The following is a 24,649-nucleotide window of genomic DNA, read 5'->3' as shown; positions in this document are numbered from 1 at the left end:
ATAAAATCTCAGCACTTGGTCATGACTTCTGAAGTCATGAGTGACCCCTACCCCTTTCATGCCCCCTGTCCCTCTAGACCTTGAGTCCGTCAGCAGCCATCTGTAGTTCCTTAGCCTATTCACACGGCCCAGGTTTCTCTGCCACGTCTTCTCATGTGGTGGGTTTTATCTTCCTCCTTAGATCTCAGTTCAGACCTTAACTCTTCAGTGTCATCTTCTCTGATCACCTATCTGTGTTTGCCCCTTTGCTTCTTTTTCATTATGTGATTTTCCCTTTGAATTCCTTAATATTGCTTACAACCATCTGAAGTGATTCTCTTTGAAAATACATTTACTTTAGGGTTTTTTATTCATATCTTATTGAAAGTTGCAATTCAGTGATAGCAGGACCTTTAGGATGTTATTCACTGTTAACATCCTCAGCACAGAGTATGTTGCCTGGCATACAGTGAGTGCAGTAAATCAGTATTTATTAGATGAATGTGTAAATGGACCAAACAAGCCCTTATTGTATCACAGGTGTTACGTTAGCAATGGAAAAATTAAATTAGATTTGCTTCCTGCAAATAATGTTCTCCATAACCTGGAATTGTTAGTTGCAATTCTGTGTGGAAATCCAGAGTCAAACTTATTTGGAAAAAATAATCCTAATGCCTTCTTCCTTCCTACCACTGTGACTGTTCATGGCAATAAAGCCAGTTTTCAGGTCAGAACTTTATTGATTTTGGCCAAAGGCCATTGCAAACTTTCCAGTATTTCTAAGGGTCTCCAGACCTTCCTCCTTGACTAGGACTGTGCTTCTTTCTTGAAGAACTAAGTTTTCTGAAAGGAACAGTAAAACTCATTTATATTAATATTATTATTTTGTATGTGTTCTGAAAAATTATCCATATTTGCTGTGAGGACTTAGTTATTATTGGATTAAATCATATTCCTTTCGATTCTTAGTGTAATTTTTCTGGTTCACTGCCATGCTTGAGATTCTGATTTAAATGTGGGAAACAAATTAACACATTATTAACTAGAGACATATGTTAACGCCATAGGTGTTAGATTCTGCAAAAATCCCCTGGTCAGTAATGTGTTAGGGCTTCCCTGATGGCTAGGTGGTAAAGAATCCCCTTGCCGATGAGGGAGACTCAGGTTCAGTCCTTGGGTTGGGAAGATAGCCTGGAAAAGGAAATGGCAACCCGCTCTAGTATTCTTGTCTGAGAAATCCCATGGAAGAGGAGTTTAGCGGGCTACAGTTCATGGGCTTGCGAAAGAGTCTGACGCAACAACTAAACAAGATAATGTGTTAATTATTTGATTAGTTTTGGGTTACCTCTGACTCAAATACTGGTAACCCTTTTCCAGTCTTAAAAACAAAATATTCTTTTGGATATAATGACTTCTATCTTAGAGTTGTAAAGGCAGTAGGTTTGACAGTCAGGATTGGGTACATAATGTCTGGAGAGAAGTTTTGCAGAGCTGGCATTTGGACTATGTGCCTATGGTCTTAGAGACAATACTGAGATGAAAAGACTTGAGGGTTTTAAGTCTATAAAATTTTAAAGCCATTCCTCATCCCACCATTATATCCTTCAGATGGATTAAACATTTTACAGCTGTTTATAAAAGAGTAATTTGACAGTGTAATTCAGTTCACAGGACAGTCGTAGAACATTGGATCTGTAAGTGTGTTAAACTAGATAAAATTAACAGGTACTTGGAGTGCTATTCTAGATTAAAGGAGGCTAAAGAGACATGCCAATCAGGAAAGCAGAGTGTGAGCTTTGAGCAAATCCTTGGTTGAGGAAAATGCTGTAAAGGTCATTTGGGGACAACTAGGGAAATTGAGAAATTAGACTGTATTAGATGATAGTACTGGGTAAATATTAAACTTTTTAAAAAAATTTTTTTTTATTTGTTGGAGGCTAATTACTTCACAACATTTCAGTGGGTTTTGTCATACATTGACATGAATCAGCCAATATTAAACTCTTAAGAATGTTAATGACACTAGTTATGGAGGAGAATGTCCTGTATCTCCAATTCATGCTGAAATAAAGGGATAAAGTATCAAAGTTTGCAGCTGTTTTCAGGTGGTTCAACAACACTGTGTGTGTGTGTGTGCATGTAGATGGCATAGAGTGGGAGAGAAGGGAAGGGGAGATGGGAAAGGAGGGAAGGAGGCAAAGGGTGGGCACATCTGACAAAATGTTAATTATTGATTTTGTGACAGTTCAGTTCAGTCACTCAGTTGTGTCCGACTCTTTGCGACCCCATGGACTGCAGCACACCAGGCTTCCCTGCCCATCACCAATTCTCAGAGCTTGCTCAGAGTCATGTCCATTGAGTTGGTGATGCCATCCAACCATCTCATCCTCTGTCGTCCCCTTCTCCTCCCACCTTCAGTCTTTTCCAGCATTAGGGTCTTTTCCAGTGAGTCAGTTCTTCATGTCTGGTGGCCAGAGTATTGGAGTTTCAGCTTCAGCATCAGTCCTTCCAGTGAATATTCAGGACTGATTTCCTTTAGGATGGACTGGTTTGATCTCCTTGCAGTCCAAGGGACTCTCAAGAGTCTTCTCCAACCCCACAGTTCAAAGACATCAATTCTTCGGTGCTTAGCTTTCTTTATGGTCCAACTCTCACATCCATACACGACTACTGGAAAAACCATAGCTCTGACTAGATGCACCTTTGTTAGCAAAGTAATGTCTTTGCTTTCTAATATGCTGACTGAGTTGATCATAGCATTTCTTTCAAGGAGCAATTGTCTTTTAATTTCATGACTTCAGTGACCATCTGCAGTGATTTTGGAGCCCCCCAAAATAAAGTCCGTCACTGTTTCCATTGTTTGCCCATCTATTTGCCATGAAGTGATGGGACCAGATACCGTGATCTTAGTTTTCTGTATGTTAAGTTTTCAGCCAACTTTTTCACTCTCCTCTTTCACTTTCATCAAGAGGCTCTTTAGTTCTTCTTTGCTTTCTGCCCTAAGGGTGGTGTCATGTACGTATCTGAGGTTATTGACATTTCTCCTGGCAATCTTGATTCCAGCATGTGCTTCATCCAGCCCGGCATTTCGCATGATGTACTCTGCATATAAGTTAAATAAGCAGGGTGACAGTACAGACTTGATGTACTCCTTTCCTGATCTGGACCCAGTCTGTTGTTCCATGTCCAGTTTAATACTGCAATTAGTGAATCTGAGCAAAGAATATATGGGCATTCGTTGCACTCTTTTTTTCAACTTCTCTGTGGATTTAAATATTTTCACAATAAAGATTGGGGAAAATATAGTGAATAATATAATAAAGAGAAGCTAAGTGTGGGAATATTTTCACAGTGAAGATTGGGGGAGAATATAATAAAGAGAAGATAAGTTTGGAAAAGCAGTGATTTAAATGATTTTTCGTCACTTCCAAAACCCTGTGAAAGACTGCTTGTTCTCTCATTTACATTTTTATTTAAATACTGAGTTTGATGATGAAGTAGTTTTTAGTTGGTACTTTATCAGTTCAGTTTAGTTCAGTTTCCCAGGTACACATAGATTCTGTCAATAGAATATGCTCATTAAATGGCTCTATGTAGATAAATAATATACTTTGGTATGTAAGAAATGAAGATTAGGAATGTGCAGTAGAAGGAAAAGGTGTGTAATTCCAGGTGTCTACTGGGTTACCTGTCAGTAGAAGCATTTTGTTTTAGACTTGTGTATGTTTTCCCAGGAAGAGGGTAAATGTGTTTACCAGTTTTGTTGTTACCCTCAGTGGAGAATTCTGAGTATTTTTTTTAGAAAATATCTAGTTCATTTTCATCTGTGCCAGGTGATACCTCATTTCAAACTTGGAAGGGAAAAATAGTTATTGTTTTTCAAATTGAAAACACTTCTAGGGGTTGGCGAAAGGACGAACGAAAGAGGGAACCATGAATATAAATGATTCTCTGAGTGTAACTTTGAGAATGCATCTGCCAGCTTCACTAAAGTTGCCTCACATTGTTGCTGGCTTCAGGGGTGTGGTAGGTGGCTGTTGAAAGGGTGATATCTTTAGTGACATAAAGAATAATGTTTGCCTCTTTATAGAGTCTTTATTCCTGCAGAAGACTAGTAGTCTGACTTGTCTAACAATCTTCCGTTTGTGACCTGTATTCTTCCCTGAGCCAATTAGAAAAGCTGAAATAGAATTCTCCTAACCCAGCCTTCTTTGTGAGCAGAGGAAACTGTGTTTTTCAGGGCAGTGTGTGACTTGGTCAAGGTGGCCAGTGCTGTTTTTTTCTGGCTTCTATCGTGCATCATGGCATCATTCAAACAAGATGAAAAACTTTTCAGATCCTTTGTACATAGATCCTGAAAGAACGGATAACATTTAATGCCATATGTCATAATTATATATCGTATGTGGAGTTGTTTGTGGTACATGCTCTTCTTTAACTTGCGAAGTGTAGGACAGGATTTTTGCCTGTTTTGTATACTGCCATTTCCTGATACCTACAATACTGACTGGGACATGACAGGTACCCACTAAATACTGAATGAATGAATGATTGTACCAGAAGGCTAAGAATAGATTCATAGCTACCCATGTCACAGGATTTCAGGGAAATAATGGATTGTCTAGAGGACCTCACCCCTATGTAACTGGCTCATGGTTTAAGGTGAGCAATTAGACACTGGTTTCCTATTTAATTTCCAGTACTCCTGGGAAAAAGTAACACACTAAGCTTGGACATCTTGTTGCAGTTCGTTGTTCAGTCGCTCAGTTATGTCCGATTCTTTGTGATTCTGCGGACTGCAGCACTTCAGGCTTCCTTGTCCTTCACTGTCTCCAGGAGTTTGCTGAAACTCAGGTTCATTGAGTTGGTGATGTCATCCAACCATTTCATCCTCTGTCGTCCCCTTCTCATCCTGTCGTCAATCTTTCCCAGCATCAGGGTCTTTTCTAATGAGTCAGCTCTTTGAATCAAGTGGCCCAAATATTGGAACTTCAGCTTCATGCTCATCTTAGTGATTTGCTAACTTAATGTGAAAGAGCCAATCCCCGGGAGAAGGGAAAGGTTTTCCACTCCAGTATGCTGACCTGGAGAATTCCAGGTACTGTATAGTCCATGGGGTTGCAAAGAGTCAGACATGACTGAACGACTTTCACTTCACTTTTCCTAGGAGCACTTTTTAATGAAAGAAGGGGTAGAACATGAATAAACACAGGAGAGTAAAGATGGAAGAAGTGCTGAAAAATAAGAAAAGATGAGATGTAAAGACAGACTTTTGAGTGCATCATGATTTTGAACAGGGCAAGTTTACTGCTCTGTTGGTTGGGAAATGCTTTGGAATAAATTGCATGGTAATATGTCTGTCAAACTCATTCATGGTCCTGTGACCCCAGGAATTGCTAACATGTAATCATCTGCAACTCAAGATGGGCAGGACTTGAATTTGGTAGATCTCTACTCATTCTCAGGACTCTGTGTGGGCCCTCCTGGAGCATTATAGTGGAGTAAGCTTTTGCTCTCTGGAGGGTGTGTTGACCTCATAGCTCAAAATGCTATCACTTTATGTCCAGTGCATTGTACGTCAATTATGTGCGTCAGTGTTGCCTCAGTAAACCTGATTTAAAAAAAAAAACACACATACCTCAAGCATCTGAGGAAATGTTGAGGATCAGATTCATTTATTATGTCCAGAATTCTAGTTTAGGTAGAGAGTTGCTGAAATCATGGATCCAAAATGATTAATTCAGCACCTCAGAATAGCTACTAGAAAACAGACAGCTTCTAGCCTTGTATCTGACACGTAATAGTTATTTAATAAATATTTGGAGTGTGGAGCAAGTGGGGAGAAGATAGAGGAGGTTTTTTTGGTGTGTGACTGGTTGGTCATTTAAGTTGTGACTACAACCAAGACTCACGGTTCCATGGATTGTTTGAGACTTGAGTTCTTCTCCTGACAGTTGTTACTACTTTCTAGATGGTCACTAGGTAGACAGTGGAAAAATGAGTAAATCTGTGTTCAGAAGAAAAGTAATTTAAAAAAGAGAAATAGAAGACTGCAGTAAAGAATTTGTGCATTCGACTTTACCTCCTTGTGTGTCGATTTCCTCATCTGTGAAATAGTAATATATTTACTTTATAGGGTTGCTTGGTGAAGATTCAAAGAGATAACCTCGGAAAAGGTATTTGCATATGGTGGTGCCTGGCACATTGGCTCCAGAGTAGTGTTAACCCTTCCCGCTGGGGGCCATATTTATAGAGATTTAAGGCTGAGAGTGTAGAGCTAAGCTTAGTCAGTAGAAGAGTACTGGGCAGTGGGAAGAGGACATATGGGATCTTGTGAAGTGACAAGAAATCTTGTGTTTAATTAACGTGAAAGTCATTAATTGATGAGAATGATGGGGAACTGGTGCAGAGAGCTGGAAGTGTAGCATCCTGTGCGCACAGGTCTGTCGTCACCTTCCTGGAGGGATCATTACAGGGACCTCTTCGTTCCTTCATTTCCCATCACTGAACAGTAGAGTTTAATTTTATTTGTGCTTTCAGTGAAGTGATTTGAGGTCCAGGGAGACCTGCTAATGGTGTAGGAAATAGTGTAGGTGATCGTGTAGGAAAGCGCTATCTTCAGAAAGGTCAGATGGAAGGCAGATGTGGGCTGCAGCAATGTGAATCAAACATTTTGTTTTTCCTGCGGGCCTTTCTCCAAACGAGGAACGATCCCAGGAGTGCTCCATCCACCCCAGTGTTATTTCAGAATCCTGACAGGAGCGGCTCACTGATGGAAAACCAACCTGATGGAAGCAGATGAGCTAGCTGGTAGTCACTATATCCCAAATGGTCTCACCCAGAGGTAGCCCTTGGATGAGAACGTCTTTAAAATTTTCCAGGAAATAGACCATTGTTAACACATTTGGAAAACAAGTATGTGTTGTTCACTCAGTAAACTTTAGATGTATTTATGGGAGCTTAGATAAATTGAAATGTAATAGGAAATTAAACACTATGTCATATGATAATCTAACCATTAGGAGGTTAAAAGTTATTCTACAGCTACTGGTGACTATGGTGTGTCATTGGAGGTGCATTTTTGGTATTTTTTTTTTAAGGTACCATTCCCAGAGTGTATGGGGGAGCCTGTTCATGTTTGGGAGCAGGAAGAATATGGGAATTCTCTGTGCCTTCCTCTCAGTTTTATTGTAAACCTAAATATCCTGTAAAAGTCTTTTTTGGAAAAGATTATTGTAGAGCTGAGAAGGACCTTGGAACTCATCCAATCGCAACTCTTTACTTTAAAAACATTAGAAACTGGGGATGAAATATAAGCAGTTTCCCCCCCCCCCCAATTACATTGTTAAGTACAGAGTTTTGATATCTGAATATTTTCTACCCTAAAACACGTTTTTCTTTGTTTTAAAGTAGTTTGTTGGATATCTAAGTGAAGAACATAGCTCTTCTGTGATATATAAAAATATATATATATTTACATGTACAAGGCCTCCCCTCAAAAATGGGAAAGACTCAATTAGATAAAGATATCAGATATGGAAATCCTTTTATTCCAGAGCCGTGAAATCTCACATTTGTCCACTGGTCATCTCTTCCCGGCATTTTTGTGATGCTCCTGTCTGTCACGTCACTCAGTGGGTGTATTCATGTGGGGAAGGAGCACAGGAACGCAAGGAGCAAGTGATGACTGGTGGTCCCCTCCACCTCTCAGCTCCTTCACAGACCTGCCGATGGGAGCATAAGAGACATCACCACCAGCAGCTATATCACCTACTTTGTGCTTTAAAGATCGCAATGTACATTCACAAGTTATGTCACTTTGTTATCACAGCTATCTTTTACAGCAAATAGTACTGTATTCATTTTGCAATATACAAGTATATCAAATCGGCCCACATACCTGAAATTTATACAATGTCATATGGCATTTACATCTTACTAAAGTTGTGAAAAATAATATTATTAGCCTAACATTAAAGGTGTGAGAAGCAGAGTTCAAAGAAGCCAGTGAAAGGGTGAGGTTAAATTCAGATCTTCTGAATCTAAAATCTGTGCATAATATTATAAGTATAATATGAATTCTTGTTGTGGAAGCTTCACAGACTGCATGACTACATAAGAATAAAAAGAGCAGGTGATACATAATGATATATAATGAATGATTAAGTCACATATGAGAGTACCTGACCTGTTGCATAGTTATGATTAAGCTGGAGTTGAGGGATTATCGGCCTGTGTGCCTCTGAATGTATTTGGAACAGTCACCCAGGAAGGCTTTTTGGAGATGATACCTGGAGGAAGTTTGAGATGGTTGAAAAGAAGTGTGGTTACACCAGAGCTGCAGAACAGGATTAAAAAGGCAGTACTACCTTTAGCATAAATTGTTGACACATCTCTGCACCTTAGCCCCAGTTCAAACCTTTACAGGCTTAAGAATCACAGAGCTAAGCAGTAAACTGAGCTAAAAGCGTCTGAATTTCAGGAGCTCAGTGCTTTTGGAAACCTGCCTCCATCCTTCAGCAAGGCTTCCTCTGTGTTGGCTTCTGTGAGGTAGAAGCAGAGATGACTCATTCATGTTCTGCCAGCTCAGCAGCCCTGGGAGAGTGACCCTCATTCTTGTCCTTTCCAACAAGAATCATGCTGCTACTCTGTGGTCTGACGTCGGTCACATGGCCATTCTTAAATCAGTCGCTTGTGACTGGATCTATGTGATGACCACACCCTGTGGTGGTGTGACTCTCATGACCCTCTCAGCCTTCCCCAAACTGCTGGGAGCCTGAGGTAGGTGGGGTTAATTCTTCAAAGGAAACTTGAGCTGTGGTTACCAAAGAATGAAGAAAAGGTTCTGAAGCACCATAAACAATAACAAGGTTTAAAAATATATTTTAGGGACTTCCCTAGCAGTCCAGTGGTTAAAACTCCATGCTTCCAATGCAGAGGGTGTGGGTTCGATCCCTGGTCGGTGAACTTAAGATCCCACATGCCATGAGGGGTGTGTGTGTGTGTGTGTGTGTATAAAGAATTTTGATTTTATTTTCCTTTTCTAAAAGTGGGGAAACGAAGGTGATCTCTTTTAAGGCCTAATTCAGGATAAAGTAGTAGGAGATGCTCCCTGGTAGAATAACTTGAAACAGTAACCTTGAGAAAAATCAAAGCTTCAAAGGAGACAAGTGCTTAGGCAGTGTGTAGACAGAAATCATAATGCTACCTGCTTCAGGCCCCAGGAAAATCTAGCTTGTGGTAATCATAACCATAATCCTGTATTGAGCTTCAAGAATACATTGGAGGAAGAATTGAGAGATTTATTAATCAGACTTCCACTGGTATATCTTTGTACCATTAGCAATTTAAAGTTGAGAAGTCAGAAAATGAAGGAATCTGGGGTTCCACTAGAATATTGACTGAACACCAAGCCCATTACTTAATTCTGACTCTCAGTCAAGGTTTAATACATACAGTGGTTTGTCTAAATAACATTGCTGCAGTTCTCAGTAATTGTTAACAATAATAATGCATAAACAATTTTCTCTTCAGACTCAAATACTTTTTTATGCAGATAATTGTTATTTTCTTTATCCTAAAATACATGTTAGATCCTTGCCAGTGGAAATTGAGACATTGGAACTGAAATTAGCAGAAAGCTTTAAGTCCAATGAAGGTATTTATTCTCAGGAAATATTTAAGGTATCTACAAATGTTTTATTTTTTTCAATAGCTCAGTTTATTCAGTTAGTCTTCTAAGCCAACAAGTAAACCTTTAGCCTTAACAATCACAGCTTCATTATTATTACTTCTTAGATTTGTGCTTGGTTCTTTAAATCTGTCTAAATTGTTTTACAATAATTTCTTGTCCACAACTTGTGTGGCCTCAGGTTTTAAAACAAACAGATTGTTACTGCCAATTCCTGACTGCTGTAGTGTTTGTAGTAATTGAATGCTAGTGGTTGGAGGTTTAGGAAAGATTTGAGAATAACTGGTTCCAAAAATATCCCTGTGTGTGTTTGTGTGTGTTCTCTTGCCTGTGTGAGTATGTTGGAGTAGGAAGATGATATGTTTTGATTAGGCGTTTGACTTTGTTCAGAGTGTTCTTTGGAAAACCTACAGGATTTCAGTGGGATTATAGTCTGTAATAACTGTGTTCTGATAAAACCATGGAGGGTTAGCAGTTTAGGTGACAGATTATCTCCCATTCAGTGGACGCTGATTTGCGGACAGATATTTCTCCCTGTTTTGAACCAGCTCCCCAGGCACCCTCTCTTGAATCTCTACCACCAGGCAGACAGATGAGAATGAAAAATAAATTCCACATGTGATTTAGTTTAGGGTTTTGTGCATGTGTGTGTGTGAGTGTGTGTGTGTCATTTCTGCTTGTGCTAGCTGTTTAAACTCAGTGGAAATTCATTAAAAAAGACTCATTGTCTGGTTGTCCTGATAGCATCAACTGGCCCTTTTTCTCTCCCGGTGCAGGGGACATCCATTACCTTGTAGGGCCTGACTGCTCGGATTGTTCCCAGAGTTCAGGACTGTTGAACCACAATGGGCTCTCCCAGGCTTTGTGGCCTTAATAAGCCCCCTGTTATTGGCTTTTCAAATATTGGTCTACCTATCAAGCCTGGCCGTGTGTCAGGAAAGGGGAGGCTTTCTTTAGAGTCACCACTGATGGATCACATGCTTTTTCTCAAGAGAGCAAACAAGCACTTTTTTGTTTAGGCTCAGTAACACTTGGCAAAGAAATACAGCTGTAATTATATATCCTAGTTCTTGTTCTTTTCTCCCCATCTGAGTTTTACTCCCCTCACCCTCAACTTTACATAAAAGCAGCTAGCATTGGATCTGAAATAAATGTCATGAATGAATAATAATTTCTTTCATTTACACAGTAATTAAACCTGTTGAATGCTGACTTAATGCTTTACTGCACTCTAATTTGACTGGAAGATTTGGCCTTTGTGAATTCACAGAAAAGGGAAAAAATAGAAATTAAATACCTACTGAGACTATTAAGGAGGACATTTTTCAGAAGGGTTCTTCCTCCTCCTGTTTCTCTTCATCTCGTGTTTGCCCTCTGCTTCCTGGGATACTTAATACTTAAGAGCTGTTCTGCAAATCATTCTCCAGTTTTATCCCCAGCAGCGCCCACAGCCAGGCCCCTCTGGGTCAAGGCAACTGGCTGCCACCGCGCACAGAGGCCGAGGGCCTGCCCTGCTGCCTCAGCAGAATTGTTGCTGCGCGTCCTCCGGAGCATTTGAGCTCTTTCTGGCTAGTTTCTACATGCCTTTCCTTCTTAACCCATAGCATTCCAGTTGGTGAGTCCTTGCATCGGTCTTTATGATCGTGCTGAACAGGGTCTATGACAGCCAAAGTATGCCTGAAAGCTGATAGATACATCCAACCCAGGGGTGTTTTGGGAATCTTTACCCCTCTACTGAAAATTTCTGCCTGTGTACAGTCTGAGTCACTCAACTTGTCTTTCCCAGAGTGTCTCTAAGGTGGGTCCACTTCGTTGTGGAGGAAGGTATTTTACAACACCAGTCAAGTTTCATCATCTTTCACCCTGAGGACTGACTGGCCGTTATAATAAAGACTTCATTCCCAGAGCTCCCTCCTCAGGAGTTTGTAAGTTCCCTCAGCGGTAGTCTCTGACCCTGCGAGGGCCCTGCTGTTTACCTGTTGAGTAGAGATTGTCAGAGGTGCTGTCTCCAGAGGCAGTGCAGGCGGGAACGCTGCACGTGAGGACCGCCAGCGCTGAGGGCGGTGCCGCAGGCGGCCTGTTCTCTGCTCCGCGCTCTCGGCGCACGAGCCGGCCTCCAGGGCCGAGTGGCTGAGCCTCTGACCCTGAGAGAAGAGTCCCGTGGTGTTCTGTGCAGGTTGTGGCCTGTGTGGGTCGTGTGTGGTCAGGGCACCCTTGCACGCTGCTGGGAGCTCTGACCGAGTTTATGGTTGACTGGCACACAGCCAGTCAGCAAATGCTAGTCCTTACCTGCGTCTGGAGACCAAGAGAACACAAGTGTTTCAGTGTTTTTGTTTTTATGTAAGTCAAGGAACCTTCCTCACATACTCCCCTCCTCACTACCCAGTGCCAGTGTTTATGGGACTTAATTTTCTTTTCTGTCCCTTCTTTCTCCTGCCCACTCTTCTTCCTTCCCTTCTCAGCAGTTACACCAGACTTGTTAAGGTCACATTTTTCTGTTATAGAAAGTTCTAAAAACTTAAAAAAAGAACTTGTATTCTAGTATATATTTTTAACTTACTTTTCAACTGTATTTGTTAAAATGCAGTTGGAAGCATAGATGTCATAAAGATAAAACCTGTTACTCAATAACTACGTTAAATAGTTTATGATTGTGGATTTGTTTCAAACACACCTAGATTAATCCATATTTTCTCTCTCTCTCTCTATATATATATGTATATATGTACACACACATATATAAAATATATAGTTATAAACATACACACAATTGTTTTCTATTTTGCCATTGAGTGCTTGCTTTGCTAGTTTCTATGATAAATGCTTTTAATGCTTTGTTATGTTTATTAGATCAGTTTCTTATACTGCTTAATTGTAAGAATTTTTATAAGGTACCTGTGAAAAACTGCATATTTCCTAACCTACCGCTGACTACTGAATCTGGGTATTGGAATCTAAATCTTGAGTTTTCCAATCTGGCTCCATGTGGAAATAACCTGAAACTGGAACTTTTAAACAGACTGTATCGTAGCCCATTTAAATTAGCATGTTTGCAGGGTAGGCCTGTGACCTTTAAACTCCTCTGGTGACTGTAGGGGCTTCCCAGGTGGCTTAAGTGTCTAGATAAGGTAGAGATTTAACAATACAGGTGGTGCTTATTATCTGAAACTAGAAAGTGAACTTTAGTTCATTTAATCCTTACAATACCCCATGAGGCACAGCTGGAATTATCCCTATTTTCAGATAAGAAATCAGAGTTTGGAGAGACATGAGGTGCTAGTATCAAGAATGAGTCACTTGTTCTTTTAAATCTTATAATCGAACAGTATACATAGTATTGCCATGAGCTTGAAGATGCACATATCTTTTTATTTGATGATCACAAACTGCGTATGAAATGTTGGTTTAGACGTGGAATTAAATTGACCAACTTAGTATGCCCCAGAACCAAGTATTTGTTTGCTAAGTTCTTTTGTATATAGACACCTGCAAATAGTCATCAGAAGTCCATTTTGTAAAGCCAGTGGCAAAGAGAATGAACTTGATGTTTGGGATTTGTTACTGACCGACAGACTTGGGTGGACTTTGAGTGACTTGGAGGTCAGATACAATTTAATATTCTGCCATTTCTAGAGATTTTTCTGTGAAACACTTTGGTGTGTATTTCGTGATCCCTGGCTTCTCAGCTGTGAATTTCTTTCTGAATGCGTCCAACTCCACCTCTTGTTTCCAAGTGGCTTTGTTGCGGGTGCTGTGAGCGCAGAGGAGTGACTTGGTTCTTCTTTCTCTGTAGAAATGATGACAATGTGGGGCCAGTTTACCTCCAACTATAAGTGTGACCACATTCATATTTTAAAAAGCACGTCCTGTAATTCTAAGAGCTCTCTGAGGTGGGAGGAGGGGAACCTATGTCTAGGCTTCTAAATGGATGTTGCTCTTCAGTTAGAGCCCAGGACTTTTCCATAGTTTTCATGTATTTGAGCAAGTTCCTTAAAGGTGCTTGGTTCTGTGGATTTGAAATTATTAATGTGACTCTTATAATGGTTTAAATAACCATTCTTGTGCCTCTATATATGTATTCATTTTTTTAGCGAATATTTCTTGAGCTCCTACCGTGTGTCAGGTGCAGTTCTAAATAGTGGGGTGATGATATCCAAACCAAGTAGGAAAAAATCTGCTGTCATTGAGCTTAAATTCTAATGAATAATGCAAGAAAAAGAGTTAAGTACATAAATCTTAAAAGTGTTTTGGAAGGTAAAAAGGAAAGAGGAAAACCTCTCTATCATAGTTGGAGAATAGTGAATTTTTTAATAAGGCAGTCAGGTTGGACCTCACTGAGGGAACTTTAAGCGAAGATTTGCTGGAGGTAAGGGAGTAGTAAGCCATGCAGATATCTGAGAGAGGTCACTCCAGACAGAAATCACCTCCACTGTCCCTTCTCCTCAGTGTGTGAGGCTTAGCAAAGAGACCTGGGTTCTGTAACATACGTCTTACATTAAATTTTGTCGTTAGCAACTACATGGATGAACTTGCACGGTGTTATGCTAAGTGAGATATGTCAGAGAAAGACAAATACTGTTTGATGGCACCTGTTTGTATTTATTATATAAAAAATCATACACAAGCAAATGCAAAACTCATGCCCAGATTGTTCCTAGTATTTCAGTCGCATTGCAACACAGTTATTTTTTAAGAATTAGCTTAATAATCAGAACTCTCTGTACATAGAGATATGATCAGTCTAATATAATGACAGAAGTACAAGCAATAAAATAGTTTGCAAAGGAGAGAAATGGCTGGAGTTAGTCAGAAGAGGTAAACAGTGGTGGGATAAAAGTGATCTTCGTATCCTGTGTCACCCACTAGGCCCTCAGATTGTGCTGTAATCATACTGTTCTCTGTTCTGGTTTTTAAATGTAAAGAGCTAAGTGAAGTTATTACAGATAAAAATGTCAGTTGTGTCCAGTTGCACAGATTATTAATAAATTTAGCCACAAAATTCAAAGAACAGCAGTGGAAGGTCTAATCCTAATGCACAGTAGAAAATAACCTTTCTGGGCTCTCATCTCAGAGATGAGGCGTTTGCCTTCTTCAACCAAAGGATGGTGTGGGAATTGTTTGGAATGAAGAGGCAGGTTCAGTTCAGTTCAGAAGAGGCAGGGGAAAGGTGTAATTCAACATTGTGTTCTCCCATCATATTCTTATTCCAATGGAGAGATATATCTTTTCTATCTTTTGCTTAAATTATTGAACACAAATTGGAGCAAGGATAATAAAACCAGATGACTAGGAGAGTCCCACCTGCCCACTCACCAACCTTTCTCTCTTCAGTTTCGTTTCTACCCATATTAGCATATGGCACCAGTTCTTGGCCAGAGTCTCTAGTTATCTGATTATAAGGGGTTGTTCTTTTGCCCGCCTCCTTTAATACAACAGCAGAAAAATTGGTTATGACTCACTCTATGCCCATTGGCCAAGGCTCCGATTCCTGAGAACTAGACAGAAGCTTGGAATTCAACCAAGCCTTCTGTAACGCATTAGGATGATCTGCCTGACAGCAGAAAGCTGGGTTGATTTAAACTTGAGCTTTTATATACTGGAAGGTTTGTTCAGTGCTGGCTAGAAGAAACTAATAGTAACAAATCTCAAAAACCTTAAAAAAAAAAAAAAAAAAGCAGAGACTTTCTTGAGTTTTGTTCTGAGAATACTGGTTACTTCTAATGGTGAGTGGTAGCGCTATATGATGCAAATTGCAGGACTCATTAGTTCCAATTCTGCATTTGACCTATCTGTAAAGGAAAATGAGCTTCTAACTAAACATGGGAGAATGAGATTTGACAGATGACATAGAAGATGAAAGGTGAAAGAATAGGTTGTAAGGGAATATCTGTCTACCTGCAGATAATGAACTCAGGGCTCTTGAGGCCAACGGATTATAGACTCACCGTCATCTTTGAGGCAGTGTGTTTTGACTTTAATAAAAACAGTGTAAGTGAATTCTGTAAGCTTTTCTTTGGGTCCTGGACAGTATTTCAGAACAAGTGATGGTTGACTAAGCACTGAGAAAAGAGTGCAGTCCTTACAGAAAGCCAGATATCCTCCTCAATTCTTTCTTTAGCAAGACTGTGGGACAGTAACTCAGGGCATGTCGTAGACACAATTCATTGGAACTTTAGCAAGATTTTTGCCTTGTCTTCCTTGATTCTTCTGTGAACAATTAGAAAAATACAGGTTCGGTGGCATGATTATCAAGATTTATAATTTCATTATTATTTCACCGGTTAAGAACATTTGTTTCACTCTGGATAGAACTGTCTAAGATCATTGCATAAATGTCTATCCTTGTCTCTATCTTATTTAAATTTTGTTTTTGCATTAAAGCTATAGTTATAAATGTTTCAAAAGTAGGAGGAATCATAAATATGCTGGGTGGGAAAAACAGGACATACCTGGATTTTGACTCTCTGGGTAGTGACCAGATTAAGGTGTAAAGATAAGGGTTAGATAAACTGACATTCAAAACCCAGCCGTGAAAAAAGAAGATAGAGAGGGGAGACACAATTTTCAGCTGACACATTTAGTGAGTCAGCTAATGTGTCTTTGGCAATAAGACTACTGGTGTTTTTGAGTACCTTAATAGAAATGTAGAATGAAGTAGTGGATGTGTGACTGTTCTGTGTATTGGGGAGGAGAGAATAGATAGGAACATTTGAAGTAAGTTTTCCCCAGCATCACAGATAGAATTAATGTTCACCTTCCGGACATTTCAGCATATTTGTAAATCACTACTAATCTTTAAATTGAAAAGATCCAAATAGCTGTGAAAATTCATTGGATTTAAAAGCTACTTTGGGAAGGGGAAAGTAAAACTGTACTTAAAGAGGGATTTTCAGAGAGTGGTTTTAAAGACATTTAGCTTGTCTAATGTCAACTTAAAAAATTTTAAGTAGTTACAAGAACAAGTCCTTGTAGGGTGTGTGAAGAACTTGGTAGTCACATGGAAGTTTGAGGAAACTTAACAGAAAGCAACTTTCAAGGTGTAAGGTATGAAGTTTGCATATATTATCATGTGATGAGTTTAAAAATTTAGTCCCATATGTATGTTTTGCTTACTGTATATGTGTGATATACCGTAAGCCATCAGAGATTCAAAACTTATAAATGGCGTGCTTCCTGTTTAGTAAAAAATAATTAGTTAAGGAAGAACTGGAAAAAGTTTCAAGGTTAATGCGATATGAAATTGATAGCAAGGCAGATAAGAAAGAGCTTCGGAATTTCTCATGCTTTGTTGGTAGAAATAGCAAAGATGAACTAGGATGAGAATCATGAATCTGAGGTTTTGGCAGGCTTAGAAGCACAGCCTTTTAAAATTGATTTTTGGAACTGCTCTTTATTACCCACTTACAATTTCATATTCAGATTTGTGGCACAGGTTCTTTCTAGTTGTACAATTCACCTGGTACTTAGAGATTGTCATTCTAATTCATTACTTTTATCCTGGAAAACTGGGACTTGATGATTTGGTTACCTTGTAACGTGTTTGGATTTAATTTAGTTCACTAAGATTTTTATATTGATAGCAGCCTTCCCCCAGGTCTGTAATACTCTAGAGGTAAAGAACATACTTGATCTCAGCATTTCTTTAGGGCCTGGCCCTTTGCCTCGCACATAGTAGGCACCTAATAAATACTTATGCGAAAGTATTGAGATAAGTATTAAGGTTGAAATCCTCATCATATACCATAGAAAATCAAGTCTCTGGTTGTTTGTGTGGCTTAGCATTTCAGAGCAGAAAGGAGCCTTAGAAGGGAACACATACAACTTCTCTATTTCACAAATGGGAGAGGAGAATTCCTGAAATTTAACAGGGGAGCTGCTGTCTGAATGTTGCAACTGGCATGTTGTCTCAGAATGTATTGCGTATTCTCTTGGGACTCAGGATGATTTGGAGAAAGTTGATTGTAGAAGGGAAAGTGGAATCGGTATGTTCAGGTCTGTGCCCATTTTTTCCTACCCTAGCACGCCTTCAGGATCCAGAGTGCGTTCCTCTTTAGTAGTTCCATCTCCTGTTGAACAGGCGAGTTCAAACCCACGGTTTTGCTTTTATCTTTAAGTACTGTTTAACATTCAGGCACCACACCGTGCAGTGCAGACACCAGTTAAAGGAAGAGTTTTGTAACCAGCCTGTTTGCTAGATATGCCTGGTGGTGGTGGTGGCGGCGTGCAGTGACTGAGTCGTGTCTCACTCTTTGTGACCTTGTAGACTGCAGCACACCAGACTGCCTGGTCCTTCACTCTCTCCCAGAGGACTTTGCTCAATCTTATGTCCATTGAGTTGGTGATGCTTTGGTGATGACATGTTAATGTGATCCTGGCCAGCTGCTGGTTGTTTGACTGCATCTTTTCATTGAGCTACTTCATGTGATGCTGTTTCATATTTATGTTTGGCATCTTGTTTTGTTCACTCAACTAATTAAAAAATTGTAATCACACATGAAAATTAAGTTTTGTTATATGGCTCTTAATTAAAGCATAGAGTTGAAATGAGTATCAAGCGGATTTTTTTAAATTGCAGAGAATTTCATTAAATGTGTAAGTTAGGATGCTTTCAAGTATGAGGGTTAGAAAACCTAAGTCAAACTTGCTTAACCAGTAAGGAAACTTATGGGGTCATCTCACCAAAGTCCAGAAGTGGGGAGGGCCTCAGGTAGGTTAGTTCAGTGACTTAGTGTATATCTGTCCTCAGAGATCTCATTTCTGTCTGCTCATCTGTTGGCATTCACAGTATCAGCGGCATCCCTAAGCTATCTGTGCATAGTTATTAGTGGCAGTCGGGGCCTCACACTTTGCTCACTTAGCTAATTGTGGCAATGTGGGGGTGTGGGCCAGGGAGATTGAGAGAGATTGAAGGGAAAAATGAATTCTCTCCCAGACAGAGTCAAAGATCTTCCCGCTGTCTCTGGACAAATTTGGGGCATGAGCATAAAAGCTGTCCCTTTGTGTTGGCATGTCTGGATTGACTTAGGCCTGAGTTCCAGAACAATTGCTGGCAGAGAGGATGAAAGGACTTTGATGGGCTTAACTAGGCTTGGAGCTGGAGTTATGTCCTCAAGGGCAAAGCCCCCACACAGTAGGGGAAGCGTGGAATGAAGGTTGGGGAGTCAGCCTCAGTTTGGCTTTGAGTGGCTCTCAAACCAGTGATCACAGTTGGCTAAATCTTTTATCCGCAACAGTACTGGTTTCCTCTGTTAAAAAAGTGTTACTCCAGACTGTCAAGATGAGAAAGGTACAGCCAAATGCATGTTATAGATTGTTGTCCTCTAACCATTGCTTATGTTTTAACTTCGGTAAGTCAAGGAGTAATATGGAGTGAATGATCGGAAGATACTCCCCTCAAGGGAACTTGGGAATTGGTAGAAAAACAGAAAAGAAACAATTACTAAATAAGGCTCCTTGTCAAATGTGCAGTTCAGGGATGCTGACTTGTAGGGATTCAAGTTGGGTTTTTAGAGAGAACACAACCTCTCTGGTATCCTCTAGCATCACTGGAGTGGCTGCTTTTCTTTCTTGCCCTGGGGTAAGTGAAGCATTTTGATAATAATTTAGTGCAACGTGGTTTATAATTTATAAAAGGTCACTTCAGTTTAAAAACTTTGATCAACACTCTGAGCTCCCTAAGGTCCAGCCCTGATCCTTAAAGGAGCTTCGGGGAGGGTAAGAAAAGCTCATCCGCTCTCCTTGGTTCTTGCTGCTCATGGTTTGGCCATGTGCTCTCTGTGCCTCTTTGCCTAGCCTCTCAAAATTGAAGAAACAGAGGACTTTCTGCTTGTAGCTAGGTGAGACAATGCCAGGTCCGTCAAGATCAAGGAAAGTAAGAATAACAGGAAATTTAAAGTTCAGTTCAGCAGATACCTTTACACCTTGGTCATCACAGACAAGGGAAAGCAGAGAAGCTGAAGCAGTCCTGGTCCCCAGGTTGGGCAGTGAAGGAGTAGAAATGAACCAGGCATGCTGATTTGAACTGTATTATGGTTTAACAAAAATTCTTTTTAAAAAGATGTGTGTGTGTGTGTGTGTGTGTTTGAGGGAGAAGGACAGTGCTGGGTACAAACAAGGGTGGTAGTGATATTGTTTAGTTACTAAGTCATGTCCAATTCTTTGTGTCCTCATGGACTATAGTCCCCCAGGCTTCTCTGTCCGTGGGATTTCCCAGGCAAGAATACTGGAGTGGGTTGCCATTTCCTTCTCCAGGGGAATTTCCCAACCCAGGGATCAAACCTGCATCTCCTGCATTGTAGATGGATTCTTTACCACTGAACCATCTGGGTGTAGTTGACTATAATTGGAGGCAAGGTGATATAACTGTCTAGAGGGACAAGTCTATGTTGGATGCATGACCGAAGTTGTCACACAGCAGATTAGCACACTGTCTTAAAGTGCAAATAGAACTTTGACAGGTCAAAATGAGGGTGCTTCAAAAACAGACAGTAGTTTGTATAAAGCCTGTAGAGTCCTAAAATATGTAGTGTGAACATGCAGTGGCAATTTGGAAGATAGAGACGCTTACTCCTTGGAAGGAAAGTTATGGCCAACCTAGATGGCATATTAAAAAGCAGAGACGTTACTTTGCCAACAAAGGTCCATCCAGTCAAGGCTATGGTTTTTCCAGTAGTCATGTATGGATGTGAGAGTTGGACTATAAAGAAAGCTGAGTGCCGAAGAATTGATGCCTTTGAACTGTGGGGCTGGAAAAGACTCTTTGAGAGTCCCTTGGACTGCGAGGAGATCCAACCAGTCCATCCTAAAGGAGATCAGTCCTGGGTGTTCATTGGAAGGGCTGATGTTGAAGCTGAAACTCCAATATTTGGCCACCTGATGTGAAGAACTGACTCATTTGAAAAGACCCTGATGCTGGGAATGATTGAGAGCAGGAGGAGAAGGGGACGACAGAGGATGAGATGGTTGGATGGCATCTCTGACTCAATGGACATGAGTTTGGGTGGGCTCCGGGAGTTGGTGATGGACAGGGAGACCTGGAGTGCTGTGGTTCATGGGGTCACAAAGAGTTGGACACAACTGAGCGACTGAACTAGACAGGACACAGGAAGATGAAGGATCCAGGTGTGTCTGTTGGGGTCACAGCATGTCAAACCCAGAATAAAATATACACAGATTGTGGTAGGCAATAGTGAGCCATTACAAAAGTAAAAAAGGAATTTGGGACTTTGTTTAAACAGCACATGGAAAGAACAGTCTATATTTATTTTACTTTATTTCTTGTAAACTGGACAGTGAATACTGTTTGAGTTCATGGGAAAGAACCACTCTCTCAGAGAGGGGCCGTTGGGAAACGTGCTGGAGATGGAATCCAACCTGAGTTGTAAAGGTTGAGCTGACCTGACGAGGGAGAACAGAGGGGAGCTTGCAGCTGTGTACCACATACAAGACCACGTAGGCTGATGGAGCCTGAAGTGCTGTGATGCCCAGACTTGATCTGTGACACCCAATAAAGTGTTACATTTTACCCAATATAATTTTAGTATATTTTATGAGCACATTCCAGAGTTCTAAGAAAACTGGTTTTGTATCTTTAACACATGGGATAACGCTAAATGAGAACATTTTATTAACATTGTATGTCAGTCCTTTGAAATTCTGACACTAGGCTATGTGTATATCATTTAGAACATTTCTGACTTCATAAGCCCAGAGTTTAAAGTTAGAGAAATGCATGCATGTGGTACCGCTTAGTGCTGTAGCTCAGGAAGTACCGCCCACCGTTTCCAAGTAGTCATTAGATGCCCGGGCCTCCCCATCCCCTAAACTCTGATCATCGCAGAGATTTTATTCCTCAGCTCTTTAGAAGTTCTACTCCAAATCTAATGTTAGTTTAACTGCCAAATGACGGAATCCAGAGCACATGGTAAGTATTACTTGAAATCGACAACTGGAAAAAGTTTCAGAGGCTCACATGATGCTGTATGTACATTTTTTTTCCCTTCCACAGTGACACTTAAAATTCATCCCACATTGCCTGTAGGAGAGAGGAGGAGGGGGAGAAGCCCTGTTGTTTGATAGCTTTGTATGTTCCTCTGAAGAAAGAGAGTGCTTGAAAAAAAGAAAGGCAGGCTTTCAGATGTTGTCTGAACAAAGATATGGAAATGTGAGACGAGGGCAGCATCTGGAGGTTTTCAAACACTGGAACACAGGCTGCACGCTTCTTTTGCTGTTGGAGGAGTGAAAAGCTGTTTCCTGTCATTTCCCATCTTGTCACTTCCAGGACCAACATCTTGCTACTTCTTGCACCAGCTGCTGTTGTTGTTGTGTTTTTTCCCCTCTTCCCTCCACAGACAGATGGTACAAGAGCTTTGATAATTCTCCCCCCAGTTCTAAAAGAGGTTGCTTGTGTGGTACCTCTACAGAATGATCCTATGCCCCCGTCACTCACTTTACGCCCCCATCACTCACTTTATCCTGTTAGCAGAGTCTGGAGGAAGCAGAGGGGATCGTGGAGGCTTTTAACAGCATGCTCTCTCATGTCTTGTGGAGATGCCTTACAGAAACCTCACCTCTGCCAGGGCAGCCCTTTTGTATCTGAGGTTTCACTCCAGAAAAGGGAAGAGGTGAAGAGAGTCAACTTTGCTACCTCTGCCTCCACAGGAACCAGGGATTTCTGATCACGCTTTCTGTGTACTCTGAACCCAGAGTAGGAGTTCTGACATCCTTGTTTCCCTCCCGAGATTTTAGCTGAGTACAGCCAGCGGAGGTGGTGCACAGATGACCCTCGAACAACACAGTTTGGAATTGTGCTTGTCTACCGATACGCAGATATTTTCTAATAAGTAGGTACCACAGTACTGCATGATCTGTGGTTGGCTAAATCCACGGATGCAGAACCACTGATAAGGATGGCAGATTGTAAATTTACTCCTGGATTTTTTACTTTCTGCTTAGGGGTGGGGAAGGTGGGGATTGTGTCGATGCCCCAAATTCCTACATTGTTCAAGGGTCTACTCTACTATCTTTTGAGAGGGCTAGATATTTATCTTCAATTGCTCTCTTTACACCTACTACTTTAAATATTTTTCTTGGGTTCCTCAGTGAGGAACAGAACTTAGAAATACAGGATGCCTGAATAGATACACTGAGGAGATAATCGTTGGAAACAACTTTGATTTTGTTTAATTTTATCGTATTTATCATTACAAAGTAAATATAACAACTTCAAGTAGGTAGCTTCTCCCTTCTTTTCCTCAGAATGATAGCTGTTTTTCCAAGAAGTAACATACTCTTTGTAGAAAACTTACAAATCTGTTATAGAAGAAGTAAAATTGTCTGTAATTCTACAGTGATCACTCTTTCCTTTGGTATATTTCCTTGTAGATTTTCCTTCAGGGTCAATGTATATATGTATTCCTCTTGTACACCAGAACAAAGTGCTTTGGTCATTTGTTAGGATGGATTTGGTGGTAGTGATAGTGGTGATGTAATGATGATAGCTAATTTCATTCAACATTTATTATGTAGCACTCACTGTAGTACATGTTTTACATGCATTGCACATTTCAGTTCTCATATCAGTCTAGAAGTGAAAGTGAAAGTCTCTCGGTCGTGTCGGACTCTGTGAACCCGTGGACTGTACCCTCTAGGCTCCTCTGTCCATGGAATTCTGCAGGCCAGAATACTGGAGTGGGTAGCCATTCCCTTCTCTAGGGGATCTTCCCAAACCTGGGTCTCCTACATTGCAGGCAGGTTCTTTACCACTAGTACCACTTGGGGAGCCCATTAATCCAAAAAACAAGAATGAATTATCTATATTTTAGACATGAGTAAATCTGAGGCAGAAAAACACAGTGTAGTTTGCCCAAGGTCACAAAGTGCGTGTAAGGTGAAGTTAGTACTTGAATCTGGACCGTTTGTCTCTGAAACTCATGCTGTTTACTACTCATGCATCTTTAAGAAGTCTATTTTAGACACCTGAAACATGTTGCCTAAGGTGTTTTGGTGGGGGAGCGGGGTGCGGGGTGCTGTGCCGGTTTCCTCTAGTTGCAGCAAATGAGGGTTACTCTCTAGCTGTGATGTGCAGGCTTCTCATTGTGGCGGCTTCTCTCGTTGTGGAACACGGGCTCTAGAACTCGTGGACTCAGTCGTTGTGGCTCCTGGGATCTGAAGCACAGGCTTGATAGTAGTTGTGGCTCACCGGCTTAGTAGCTTCAAGGCATGGTGGACCTTTCCAGATTAGGGATTGAACTTGTGTCTCCTGCATTGGCAGGCGGATTCCTCACCACTGAGTCACCAAGGAAGCCCTCTAAGATTTTCTGTTTTTTTTAATCAATTCATATTTTCCACATTCATAAGATTGCTTATTGTGGTCTTGCTACCCTCAGATATCACCAGATGTGCCTTACCTTTATAGATGTTTGAAGTGAATGATCACTCACTTTTTTTCCATATTCCTTCTTCTCTTACTGGAAAGATTGGACATTGGATCAATGTGTTATTGATCGTTTGTATTTCATCTGTAAATTGTTCTGTCCTACTGCTTTTATTGACTAGTTAAATTTTTTGTAAAACTTACCATACATCAAATATGTTAACCCTTCATCTCATTTGTTTAAAATGTTTGCTTCTGCTACTTGCTTTCTTATTTTTGAACAAACTACTTATATGACTGTTTTAAGTGTGTATATGTCCACATATTTTTTTTTTCTTTATAGTCCTCCCACATATCATCAATCTTAGCTGCTATTTTCCTTTATTTTATGGTTTTATTACTTGTTGCCAACTCTTCAGTTCATATCTGGAACTTATTTTAATGTATGACCTGAGGTGAGACCCTAGTTTTATTATGTTATTAAAAGGTAATCCTTTTTTGTTTGTTTTTGGAATCCATTTAAAAATTACCTTGTATTATATATTTCACTCTTCTGTGGTGTACTTTATTATATATTTATTTCTTTTACCTGTTGCCATTTGTTT

At 40.4% G+C, this 24,649-nt stretch overlaps 1 protein-coding gene, 1 long non-coding RNA gene and 1 pseudogene across 3 annotated transcripts in view; 2 read left to right on the top strand and 1 right to left on the bottom strand.

The window, feature by feature from the left end:
• AUTS2 (activator of transcription and developmental regulator AUTS2) overlaps nt 1-24,649 on the top strand; it is a 1,188,182-nt gene that overhangs the window by 374,097 nt on the left and 789,436 nt on the right. The window lies entirely within an intron of this gene.
• On the bottom strand, nt 7,528-11,851 carry LOC136158562 (uncharacterized). The gene is made up of 3 exons (XR_010661356.1): nt 11,647-11,851; nt 8,168-8,270; nt 7,528-7,703 (listed from the first exon to the last, which is right to left on the bottom strand). It is a non-coding gene; the product is annotated as an uncharacterized lncRNA (long non-coding RNA).
• On the top strand, nt 17,569-19,665 carry LOC136159060 (large ribosomal subunit protein eL38-like; annotated as a pseudogene).

The sequence above is a fragment of the Muntiacus reevesi genome, chromosome 2 (assembly GCF_963930625.1).
Source record: "Muntiacus reevesi chromosome 2, mMunRee1.1, whole genome shotgun sequence".
Taxonomy (NCBI): domain Eukaryota; kingdom Metazoa; phylum Chordata; class Mammalia; order Artiodactyla; family Cervidae; genus Muntiacus; species Muntiacus reevesi.
Note: the sequence above shows the minus strand (reverse complement) of the source record. Positions and strands in the feature narration are given on the sequence as shown.